We start from the raw sequence: 12228 nt of genomic DNA on the forward strand, positions 1-12228 counted from the left end.
ACTTACCTTAAATGTTATTTAAATTTTATTTGTTTTTTTCTCACATGGCCTTATGTAGACCATAATGAACTTTCACATTGTTTTTTTGGGACTCAATTCGGTCATTGTAAGAGGGTTACATTTTGGGTGCAATTGTGGACCATTGGTTACAAAGCTTGTCGATTAGTGATACATGGAAACAAACTATCTTTTTTGGCTTTCTAAAGAAGCCTTAGAGATGTGTTGGGTTACGATACTTTCAATGTTTTCAGTGATGATTGAAACTTACCTTAAATGTTATTTTGGTTTTAAAGTATTAAATGGATATTTTTATTTCATCTTAATTCTAGTAAGTTTTATACTACATACATACAATTACACACACATATATATTAATTAGTTATATATATATATATATATATATATATATTAATATTCAAACCATGATAAAGAAAAGAAAAATCGGTGCAATGATGTCAAAACTTAACTAAAAAATCCTTCAAATTTCAAAAAATTTACTAGTATATTTGGTTTGCTTCTTTGCGAGGAAGACACTCGATCTCTTAATAAAAGAGACATTCTTGAATATGCTTCACCTTATATAATTCTACTAAAACTCAACCTAAAGATTTTATTACTTTCTTATTGTTTTAGAAAGCCATCGTGATCCTTTCACTTGTTTTTTCAAAATAAGGGCTCATATGCAAGACAAAAAACCTCCCAATGTGGACTGGTTTACCTCATTGATTCCTTGAGAGTGGGCATCACTTCCACCAGTACGTAGGGAATATTTTACTGAGGTGGCGAGGAGATATTGATCCCATGTCTAAAGATTGTATTGAAAGCTTCTCTTTGCGGAAAGGGCATCTTAAATCCCAATAAATACCTCAATTTATGGCCTTGTCTCATTAGTTTCTCTCACCAAGAGGATTGTTTTTTGCGAGCAATGAAGGTAGCTTCGTCGACTTTTTTTTTTGTCTATCTTAAAAAGTCGCCATATACCTTTGAGCGTTTTGCACAACTACTCTCAACTCAAGGCACGTTAGTTGTGCCTTCTTCAAAGTATCCTCAATGGTTTTTGGCGAGCAATGCAGGTAACTTCCTATTTGGAGCAACGATTTTTGGTCTACCTTAAAAAGTCATCCCATATCTTTGAGCGTTTTGCACAACTACTCTCAACTCAAGGCACATTAGTTGTTCCTTCTTTAAAGTATCCTCAAAAGCACTTTTCACAAACACTCCTAAGGAGATTCCTTGTCTATAAGACGACGACAACCACACACCAAAACCCCCCCCCCCTCTCTTCAAAAAAAAAAAAAAAAAAAAAAAAAAAAGGGGAGTAGGGCTTTAGTGATGCTCCCCTTTTGCTAATGAAAAAGGAGATCTTTTTTTTTTTTAATAATCAATATTTGATTTGTTGGAAAAGATAGAAGATACTCATTACAAAGACAAGCTATATTCACTTCAACATTGAATCATGGATGAATGTCATGTAGTAATGGCGGGTACAGGGTAGTGTTAGGCAGGGCATCTGCGCAATGAGAGCCTTTTGGTGTTGGTTTGTGAGTATTTTGAAGCCGCCTTGGATTCTCCTATGTGGTTTCACTCCCCAACATTGGCTATTGGCCTCTTTTCCATTTGTGGTGCATGGGTTGAGGGTGGTTTGAGGTGGTGTGTGTGTGGGGGCTTGATTGCGATGCTTGGCATTGCTATCTCTCTATCGGCAAGGCCCAATGTTGCTCCTTTTCAACCCTAAAACCATTTTTCAAGCTGTGAGTTTGGATTGCAATCCACCCCATCACAGATCGTGATCGATCGCTCAAGAAGCTTGAAGTTGGTAGCCCCCCATTAACGGACCGTGATCCTTGTCATGTAGTTGCTTGACCTAAAAAGTTTTTTAAAAAAAATTGAAAGAGAGAAAAAAAAGAGAAAGAGAGAGAAAACAGAAAAAAGGGATAAGCTCTTAGTCCGGGTCATGTCGGCCCGCAATTCCAGAGTCCATGGATGAAGCTCACAAGCCCTCCTATGCAGAAGCAATGATGAGGAGCCGTGATGAGGCAAAGGTTCCCTCATGTGATGGGATTGATAAAGGCTTGGATACAATTGGGAGCGTCTTGGGCAAAGGAGGTGGTAACCCCAAAAGTTACGGGGGGAGGTCAGAATGGTATCTCAAGGATAAATAAAGAGGAATTGAAAGGGCAAAAGGCTCAGATTGAGAAAGAAGTGGCTGAGATTATGAGTGCATTGTCTCTAAACAAAAGGACGCTGGAAGAAGCTTAGACACCCACCTTGTCTCAGGATGCCGCCAAGGATGACATGCCTTATCAAGCCTTCAAGAAAATTCTCCTGCAATGTGTGGAAGTGGAGGACACACTCACCATTTCCGTTCCTCCTGCTTTGATTAAGATACAGCTTGCCAAACTTGCTAAATTCACACTGGTCTTCGCTATCTCCCACATTTAGAAAGAAAGAAGAAGGATCGCACCAAGTATCCAACATTTCATGCAAGTGTTTCAAATCCCAAGTGCGAGCAATGGGGCAGCTGAAAGAAGCCCCGTCGTTCTTTGGGATGATAAACCTAAAAACCTCAAGATTACTGAAGGGTATGGGATTGAGATAATGGAAGAGAATAGCAGGAAAGAGGGCACATAAGAAGAGTTCCTTGAAGTGGAGGAGCTCGTACCCCTCTCTCAGTAATGGAAGGGTTGGTTTGCCATTCTTGGAACATGAAGGGGATCAAAACCCAGAAGAAGAGCTCACTCTTTTGGGAGGAAGTCAGAAAAGGTAAGGAATTAAACTTTTGGGCTATCCAAGAGCATAACCTGGATGCCACAAGCAAAAGAAATCAAGCTATTGGCAAGAAGCTGGTTCTCTATGGAGAGGGAGTTGATGGATTCATTGGCATCCTCTCTGTTGTGGACATGGATCTTGATCCAAAGGTGGTCTTTAATCATCCCTCTGGGTGGGCTCTTGGAGTAAAGACTAAGTGGGCTGATCATTATGTTGCTATCATCAACGTGTATGGGCCTTGCTCATTGAAGGAAAGGGCTCTACTGTGGGATCACCTGAAAGATATCCATTATTGAAGGGGAATGACTCGTGGTGGGTGATTTTAATATGGTGGAGAAAAGAAGGGACAGTACCGATGCATCGAACATGTTAGCTAGATTGAAAGATCCAAATGGCTAAGCCTTTGTGAGAAATGGGCATTGGTTGACATGTGGGAGGTAGGTCCATGGAGAAGTACGTCAAGGTTCACATCCACCAGCCTATAGTATTCCAGTATGGCTTCTCGTCTGTATCATTGCTAGTCCTCACATCAAGCCAATTGGATGCCCCCATGTCTAGAACTCAAGGTGATAACTTCACAATGTCTATCAGATCATCTACTAAGGATCTAAGAAGTTACTCTCAATAGGGGCCCACATCTTCAAAGACCCGCTCTTCAAAAGCCTGGCCTCAAAGTTTTGAGCAAGCTTCAAAAATATGTGGACTCACGAAGCCCTAGGACGTGGGATATTTTTGCCAAGAATATACAAAAAGCAATCAAAAGTGTAGGCCCCAGAAGAAAGAATAACCAAGAGGAACGACTTAACCAACTCGCTAACGAAGTTGGGATTTTAACCACCAAAAATAGGAAGGGTTCGCTTCAAAGGCAGAGCACGAAAGATGGCTAGAAGCTAAAAGTTAAACTAACTAATCACCAACTAGAGAAGGTGGCTAGAAGCTAAAGTTAAAGTAACAGAAGATGGCTAGAAGCTAAAGTTAAACTAATTCATCACCAACTAGAGGAGCTGACTAAGGCCAAAATCCTATCCAAAGATATTTTTCTCCAGCTGGAGGAGGCCAAACATTCTCACTTCTTTAGGGTCCTCAAAGTCAAAAGAAGTCGGGGCCTGATCCATTCGCTCATAGATGTGGATGGAAATGATATTGAGAATCCTAATGAAATGGCTTATTTCATGCTCAACCACATGCAACATATCTTAGGCCATCCTGAGGCGAGCCTGAGGCCCGCTCCCATCCCCTACGATAGACGATGCTAGATCTACTCTCATTGGGAGCATCAAAAGAACAATATCCCTCTCTAAAACCAACCTCCTAGAGAAGGCGTTCACCAAATATGAATGCTCCCTCACCCTGCAAGCTTTGGGCAAAGAGATGTTCCATGGTTGAGATGGGTTGACTACTGAGTTTTTCAAGAATTTTGGGATGATGTTAAGTCTCAAATAAGGAGATTGGCTAACCAAACCCTGTTTGATGGAGTCATGGACTTAAGCACTAAAAGTGTCATAAAATCTAATATCTAACCAACCCAAATGATTTTCTCATATTAAACTGATCATTTAATGAGGGAGAATAAACGGGAACAAGGGTTAGAATATAGGCATGTGCTTATGGATATGTCGCAACACGGGGCCAAGGTTAAAGGGGTCCAAATGAGAGATGGTATGTTAAAGAGAAATGCTACCTAATGGAGCTTAAAGACCTTAAGGTTAGCTTCATTAAAGACCTCGTTAGTGTTAAAAAGTCATTTGACCTTAAGCAAGCTAGGGTTGACCTTGAGGTGGGAATCCTACCCAAGCATGAGGTGCTCGTCGGTTTGCTAACTAAGGTGCCTGAGGTGTTTGTGGGAACCTTGCCCAAGCTTGAGGTGTTTCTCATGCTTAAATGACTAAGGTTCTTGAAGTGTTCAATTCAAACATAATCTCTCAAGAGGCATAAACGTTTTTCATGGTTTTTCATGCTTAAATGACTGGGTGCTTAAAGTGTTCAATTCAAACATGATATCTTAAGAAGCATAAAAGACACATGTCAAGATCCTCCACATCATGTGGCCCTCATGATGTGCTTGAATCCTATTGGATAGGCTTTAAAGGGGTCCAATGAAAATTTAGATGCATAAAAAGAAACAATTAAGTTCTTTCTCTCAAAGAGGAAAAAGAGGACACATGTCCAAATGATATTATTAAATAATAGAAGAGAGAGAGAGAGAGAGAGAGAGAGAGAGAGAATACTCTCCCACACACACACACACACACACACACTCTCTCTCTCTCTCTCTCTCTCTCTCTCATTGTGGGAAGTGCAAAGTGCAAGAGCTCCATCTGCTTCTCCAAGCTTGTTGAGAAGTTGAGAGCCTACACCAACACTCTTGGCTATGGAATGAAAATCCAACCAAGAGCCATGCTTCAATGCTTAAGCTTTCCATCTTCTTCATCTTCATTACTATGCTATTATGCTATGCTAAGCAAGAAGCGGTTGAGCACGGCATAGCGGCATCTCCCTCTTCTTTACAACGAGGAATTCTCCACGACAACAAGCGTAGAGCGGTGAGTGACACACCATCGCCATCTTTGAGCTTACTAGTCTAAGCTAGTTGCATGCTTGGATCCATTTGTGGCTCGCACACAGTGTATCGTTAAGTTCCTTGCATTGACACGTGCGATAGACGAGCACACAGTGGGACATGTTTCGCTTTTGGTTTCTCAGAATATTTGTTTTCTTAATTTCCTCCATGATATCGTCTTTTGGATCTTCGATCCCATCTTTTTGTGATTTGTTCTTATTTTTTCCCATAAATATGGCTTGATTTTCAGAGGCTCTGCGAGAGTGATTGTGCACCTTATTGGAGAAGACAAGAGATCATGTAAGCTCTTTGTATCTGTCACTCGTGTAATAAAATTCCATTGTGATGGCACAATTCTTACCTCAGGTTTTGTCTCATATTCCCCTACAAAGGATGATAAAGTTCTTAAAGTCACTTGTTTACTCTCTTCAAAAACCTCCGTTCCTGCATCTCCATACAATCTCTCAGTTAGATCTCATGGTCCATATTTATTTTAGGGATTGGTATTGATAACAATGTGGCACTAATGTATTTTTTGTTTCTAATTGTTTTTCACAGTGACTGTGGGCACGATTCTGTCTACTTTAGGAATTTGCTACATCTCTAAGGAATTACCCTCATCTGTTGTGTTCGTGACAATCCCAGTAGTCTAGAGCTCCTTCTTGTTTGTTTTCACAGATATAATATGGATTCTCATCACAATTTATGAGCAAATGATCCCTTCCACAACGGTCACATAATCCTTGGATTTTATGTTTTTTGCATATGCCGGTTTCCTCCCGTGCCCCAATGTTTTCTTTTCCTAGCTCATGCATTACACTGCTACCTCCGGTATCAATCTGGGAAATTTCTATGACAGGCAGTCATGGATCGTGATCCATGTACTCCAGAGTCAGAATCACTTGAAACTTGGCACACAGGTCTCGCACAGCCTCTTGATAGCTGTTAAGTGATTTTTAGGTGGTTGATTCCCCCGAGGTCTCCCAAAAGTTTCTTGCACTTTGGAACTTTCCAGGTCATCTCTATGTAGCTTGTCTAACCCCTTTTCTCACTTATTTTTGGGTTTGAATTTGCTTTTGTGCTCCAACCATCAAATTTCTAAGATTTCAGAATTTATGGTCTCGTCAACCAAAATAAGGTTTTAATAGTTTTTTTAATGATCTTTTTTGCTCAATTTGATGGTTGTAGATGTTACCTAACCTACTCCTAATTGTTGAATTGATCCTATGAGTAATCAACAACAAATGGTGCAAAACTGGAAGAAAAATGGAATATGGAACAATACTCTCAAAGCATCAGAGAATATGCAAAATGGAATTCTTTCATATCTCCACCAAAACTCCTAATAACCCTCAAGAGTAGACATAGTAAGTCCTTGATTCTAGCCTCTACCAAACACTAAACCCCATGTCTAGCTGCCTAACTACTAAAGTGTTGATGAAGTGGAAATCAAAATCAAAATCTCTAAGTAAAAAGCTATGACTAAGTTACTCACCACCTAAGGATCACTATCCCCGGTAGCGGCGCCAATGTTAGCGGGTCGCTGACGGATGTCTATAGCATAGCTTTCTGGCACTAACATAATGTCAATACTCAGGGAAGCGACTCAGATGGGGCATGGAGACTCTTTGAGGGTCTCAACCTCAAGAAGTGAACCTACAAAACAACAATATCTCTAGCACATGCAAATTTATCACTCTTGGATTTGGAAATTTGCCTATGTCCTGTGTCACGGCAATTAGTCATCAACCCATTTTAGCACTTGAACGAAGTCCAAATGCTACAAAACTTTAAGAGGAGGTCAAAGATAATTAGGGGCACTAACCTTTCCAGGTTGGTCGCAATCTAAGAAGATAGCAAAATCACGATCCATCATGGTCAAGGTCCTAGAAACTACAATAGAACATACAACAAAGGTCACCCTAGGGTTTAGAAACACTCTCCTATGCTCACAATGTCAAAAACCAGTCATTAATGCACTCAAAAAAATAGATTTAGTCTACTAATGTGTAGTCACAACTGAAAATAGAATCAACAATGAATATACTTGAATGAAAGAGAAATGGACAAGGAACACAATGCAAGTTTTTGAATCAAAATGTGATTACCAAAGCTCAAGGTATGAGGATTACAAGGCACATGATAGTAGCTGCTCTTAGTCGTTTGCTCCCAAACTCAAAACTTGATAGTGATAAGGGTATCCTTTTCCCACTTTAAAAAATGGATGTTATACCTAGGGCTCTCTTGGACAGTGGTGGCCGACTTTATAAAACTTAGAATCAATTACAGACTTTACAACTCAGCTTTGCAGAGACTGTCCATCTACAATCAGCAACTATCAAATAATTACAAGGATTTTGGCCGACTTTATAAAACTTAGAATCAATTATAAAACTTAGAATCAATTACAGACTTTACAACTCAGCTTTGCAGAGACTGTCCATCTACAATCAGCAACTATCAAATAATTACAAGGATTTTGGGAAAACTAATGAAGGTACATCAAAATTTTAGGGCTCATGGAAGAAGGGGTCGACTCGAAGGGCGCCCGTCTGGCTTGACTACCAACACATAGAGTACTAATACTAGTTGCATCCTACCTCTGGTTGGAGGAGTCTTCTGATGATCTGATCATATTACAACCTTGGGCCTCCTTTGTTTCTAAAACACTACAAGTTTGGCCTTTTACCTGGGTAGCATCAAAAAAATCTTTTCTCCTTGTAGAAGTGTTGGCAATGTATGAGAACTACACCTTAATGTTTAACTACCTAAATTAACTACAATGGTTCCTTGAGAACATGTTGGTAACAAGCATTATAGGTTTTTTTTGCTCTACATCCCCTCCTTTTGCCTCTTGCTCGGGGGGTCACTATATAGTGATCTTGTATAACACATGCATTCAAGAGGTATTTGTAAAACCCTCTATTCTACATTTTTAGTTGTATATAGCAATCCCATATGTATTGCTTTTACTAATGAAAAACCTGTTATGTACCAAAATGTTCACTTTTTCAATTTCTTTATATACGTATATTTCTATAAATTCATGAGGGAAATTAACCCCTTCTGTTGAGCTCACGTGCTATTGTACATATTTTTTAGCGATTGATGGACTCAAGATTCAAAGTAAAGGCATTAACCCTAGATGAATGGTTGGGTACAACTACCTTTCCTTATCATTTTTTATTACCTTGAACATGGATGTGAGGTATTTTCCTTCTGCTTCCTTTACCCTTTCCCTGATTCTATATGAATATTGTTTATAGTTTTTAACTTGTCAATCATTATCCTCATATCTTAAAGTGGTTTTCCTTTTTAAAACTGAGTAGTACCTAGCCAGGAGCATTGTATATTTTCAATGATTATTAATAGCCAAAATATAGAGCGTGACTTGCTTGGCTAGAAAACTAGTAAAATTGATCCCTTCTTCCATTTAAGGTGAGGGATTCTCATCCCTCACATTGATTTGGGATTTCATATTTTACATGTTATGAGAAAAAGAAAGTGAGAGGAATGAGGTGAGATGGTGCAAAGTAAGACGTTCAGTCTGTCCACTCTCATCTCAACATGGAAGCCATGGGGACTCCCTCGTCTTCACAGGTTGTCCTCCAAAATTTGACTATGGATGTGGTTTTCTTTTCTAGGATTTTTTGTACTAATCTTCACCTTTAATATGATGGGTTATGGGCCAATGTGTCTTTAGGATGATACCATTTTTCCCCCTTATGAGAATATGAGTAGTTGAGGAACAGGGCTTTGAGGTGCTGCCTCATTTGGGATTGGTGATTGCTATGAGCTATTTTCCCCTTTTCTACAAATGGAGATAACTTTGAAAGGCTATGGGCTAAAGTGCTTTTTGGATTTTACTATCATGCTTGAATACAAATGCCTTGCTACGACTTACAATGGTTGTGATTGGTTTATACTTTGGTTTATTCTAGCAAATTTGACTTCATGATGCTAAAGACTTAGATTGATCTTTGCACTGGCAAACTTAGCTCTGCCCAGCTAACATGAAATGCAATGATTGCACTTTTGCACAGTGTTGAATTATTTTTGGAGCCCTTTTGATCGGTAGTTGGATGGCTTGATTTTTTGTTGCTAACTTTGGTATTGTATTGGTAACAATCATCTCATTTTCATTGTGGCATAGTAATGGTAAGATTATGTTTGACTAGGTGCTTCTAGTTGCCCTACCTGCCCTAGTTGCTTCTCTGTATTACACACTCATAGAAATTCTTGGATTGGATTTTCTCTATATTTTGTTGGATTTTTGGTTTGATAGTACTTGGGCTTATGGTTTGCCTCATGCAGTAAATGTTCCTACTAGCCTAGTTCTGCATTATGTGATTATCCTTCTATGGATGACCTTGAGGTTGCTTCATAGTTCTCTGACTTTTGCTCATCTAAGATTATCTATAATAAATTCAATGGGTTGTCTCATCATTACCTACCTAGGTTTCCTACTACATAAAAGGGATTGTTTGGATAGTTTTGCATTTAGCTGGTTATGATCCTCTAAGCAAGGATCTGACCCTCTTAACCTTGATTGTATGAATGAATAGCTATACCAAAACATGGTTGTAATCTCTCACTTGTCTACATTGTTTGTGCTTTTTAAATAGCTTTATTGTTTTTGGTTGTAATATATATCTCATCTTCCCTAGGAAATCTACTTATGAGGATACTTGATTCCTTGGTTTATAGCAACTTCTAATACAATTGATTTTTTTGTGATAAAGAGTGTAGGAGGATAGCTAAAAGAGTATGGATTGCATGGTTTCCTTCTAACATGGATGGTTTTGGATGAATAGTGGTAGATTTGTGACTCTGTAAATTTTTGATAGATAACAAACTTTGGGCTTTAATTTAATTTCTGTTGGATGGGCAGAAGTCCTAGTTTTTGCTATCGTTAGGGACTCTTACTTTCACTTAATGCTTCTTATCTATTGGTGATACTTTTGGATAAATTCATGGCACTTTGATGCTCCTTGATAAGGATCAGGTTATTGCCTTGTGCATATTTGTGGCCTAAATTACCTTATTGATTTGTAGGCTTTTACCCTACTGATGTATTTTTACAGCTGGGTTCCTAAATTCAAAGCTTTGTGAAAAGACAATGGTGTTTTTTTGAGTTAGAAGATATTATGGTTGACAGCTTGTTGGGTACTATCTACTTTACTATCTATACTTGATCTTTTTGCTTACTTGGGTATCTGTTTTTTTAAGACAGTGTTCTCATAATGATTTACTGAATTCTTCTTGAAATCTTGTGCATGAATATAGGGTTTCTTATCTTAAAATATTGCTACTCTTATGTGTCAAAATTGACGATGCAAAACTGTGTGAACCAAGGAGAGAGAGAGAGAGAGAGAGAGAGAGAGAGAGAGAGAGAGAGAGAGAGAGAGAGAGAGAGAGAGAGAGAGAGAGAGAGAGAGAGAGAGAGAGAGAGAGTTTTGAACCAACCAACGTTGGCGATGAATGATTGATGATAATGCAATGGGGGCTAGGTGTGTTTATACCCACCTTAGTAAATTTCCCTACCCAAGATTTGACAAATGAATAAAATAAATACCTAAATCCAAAAATAAATATTTGGATCACATTGGGCTATTCACGTGAGATGTTACAAACTTTAACACCCTCTCTGTCGCTCATAGTGGACATAAATGGTGAGACCAATTCAATGAAGAAGCTACCATGGATACCCCATCAATAGTTGGCATACTAGATGCACCTTAGGGATACACCTTGGATTTTCTCTAATATTAATGTGTCACTTGAGAAGGATTCCATCTTGAGGACCAGTGCATCATAGAAAATTGAATAGTAGACGATACTATGTCCAAGAATCCCCATTTTTGAACTCTAAACACATCACATTCCAAACTAGATCCAAACATTCCTAGATAATGAACTTTCAAACACATCTTGTCCACTAACAATGAATTGGTGCATCATCCATAGTGTTTTAGATACATCTGATTGGTTCCTTGCCAGAAGCATGTGAATTGAGCTTCGACCCACATGTTCAAATACCGATAACTTGAACTCCAAAACAAGGGTCCAAATTATTTGTAGGAAGCTTCTTTTGCCGCTCACAATCCTCTCCTTGGGTGAAGCTAGTTGTGAAAACCACCAACTGACTAGAAATTTGATGTCGTGGTCACTATAACTACCACCAATTGTGCATTTTCTTTTGGCTTCACAATCCTAGGCCAAATAAATTGACGGCTTCTTGAGAACTTCATTCATGCATAGGTTGTCAATCCACTTTCCAAAGCCATCTGTTTGTGTTGGTCATTTGAGGGTGAAATTTTGTCCTTGTTGCTTGTGCTTAAGCAAGTTGTAAGTGCAAGATCTAGAAACCTCCTCTTCTCTCTCTCTCTCTCTCTCTCTCTCTCTCTCTCTCTCTCTCTCTCTCTCTCTCTCTCTCTCTCTCTCTCTCATGGTTCCTTGTTACCTCGCTAGTCTCCACGCCTTCCACTATAGTTTGACAGATGCATCATCCCTCAAACACTTATGAAGGAGGATCAATGGCTACATAAAAGAGGATATCAACTCCTCATCCATGTCAATGAAAGAACATGCAATAAAGGAGACTCATAGGACTATTAAATACCATCAGTAGATCCTCCAATGTTTTTTTTAATCTTTGTAATGATTGTGCAAAAGACCCATCAAAGAATCAAGTAACCAGTCCCTCAAGGCCCAATGTCGGCGATGGGTCTAAGTGTTTTTCAACATTTTTCAACCCCTATTATCCTTGTTTAAGTGTGAAAACTTGAAATTAAAGATGGTAACCAAGCACCATGCGGTAAACAAATTTTATGCAAAATTCTTTAGCGATATTTCCACCAAAATGCAATGTATCAAGAGAATTTTACTAAGCTTAGAAA

The 12228-nt window shown here is 38.9% G+C and overlaps 1 long non-coding RNA gene across 1 annotated transcript; it reads left to right on the forward strand.

Moving 5' to 3' along the window:
- The first annotated feature begins 921 nt into the window (after positions 1-921).
- Positions 922-10396, forward strand: LOC147453380 (uncharacterized). The gene is made up of 3 exons (XR_015188741.1): positions 922-1073; positions 5580-5629; positions 5888-10396. It is a non-coding gene; the product is annotated as an uncharacterized LOC147453380 (long non-coding RNA).
- The last annotated feature ends 1832 nt before the right edge of the window (positions 10397-12228 follow it).

This window comes from Adiantum capillus-veneris, chromosome 7 (genome assembly GCF_014529385.1).
Source record: "Adiantum capillus-veneris isolate H3 chromosome 7, ASM1452938v2, whole genome shotgun sequence".
In the NCBI taxonomy this organism is placed as follows: Eukaryota; Viridiplantae; Streptophyta; class Polypodiopsida; order Polypodiales; family Pteridaceae; genus Adiantum; species Adiantum capillus-veneris.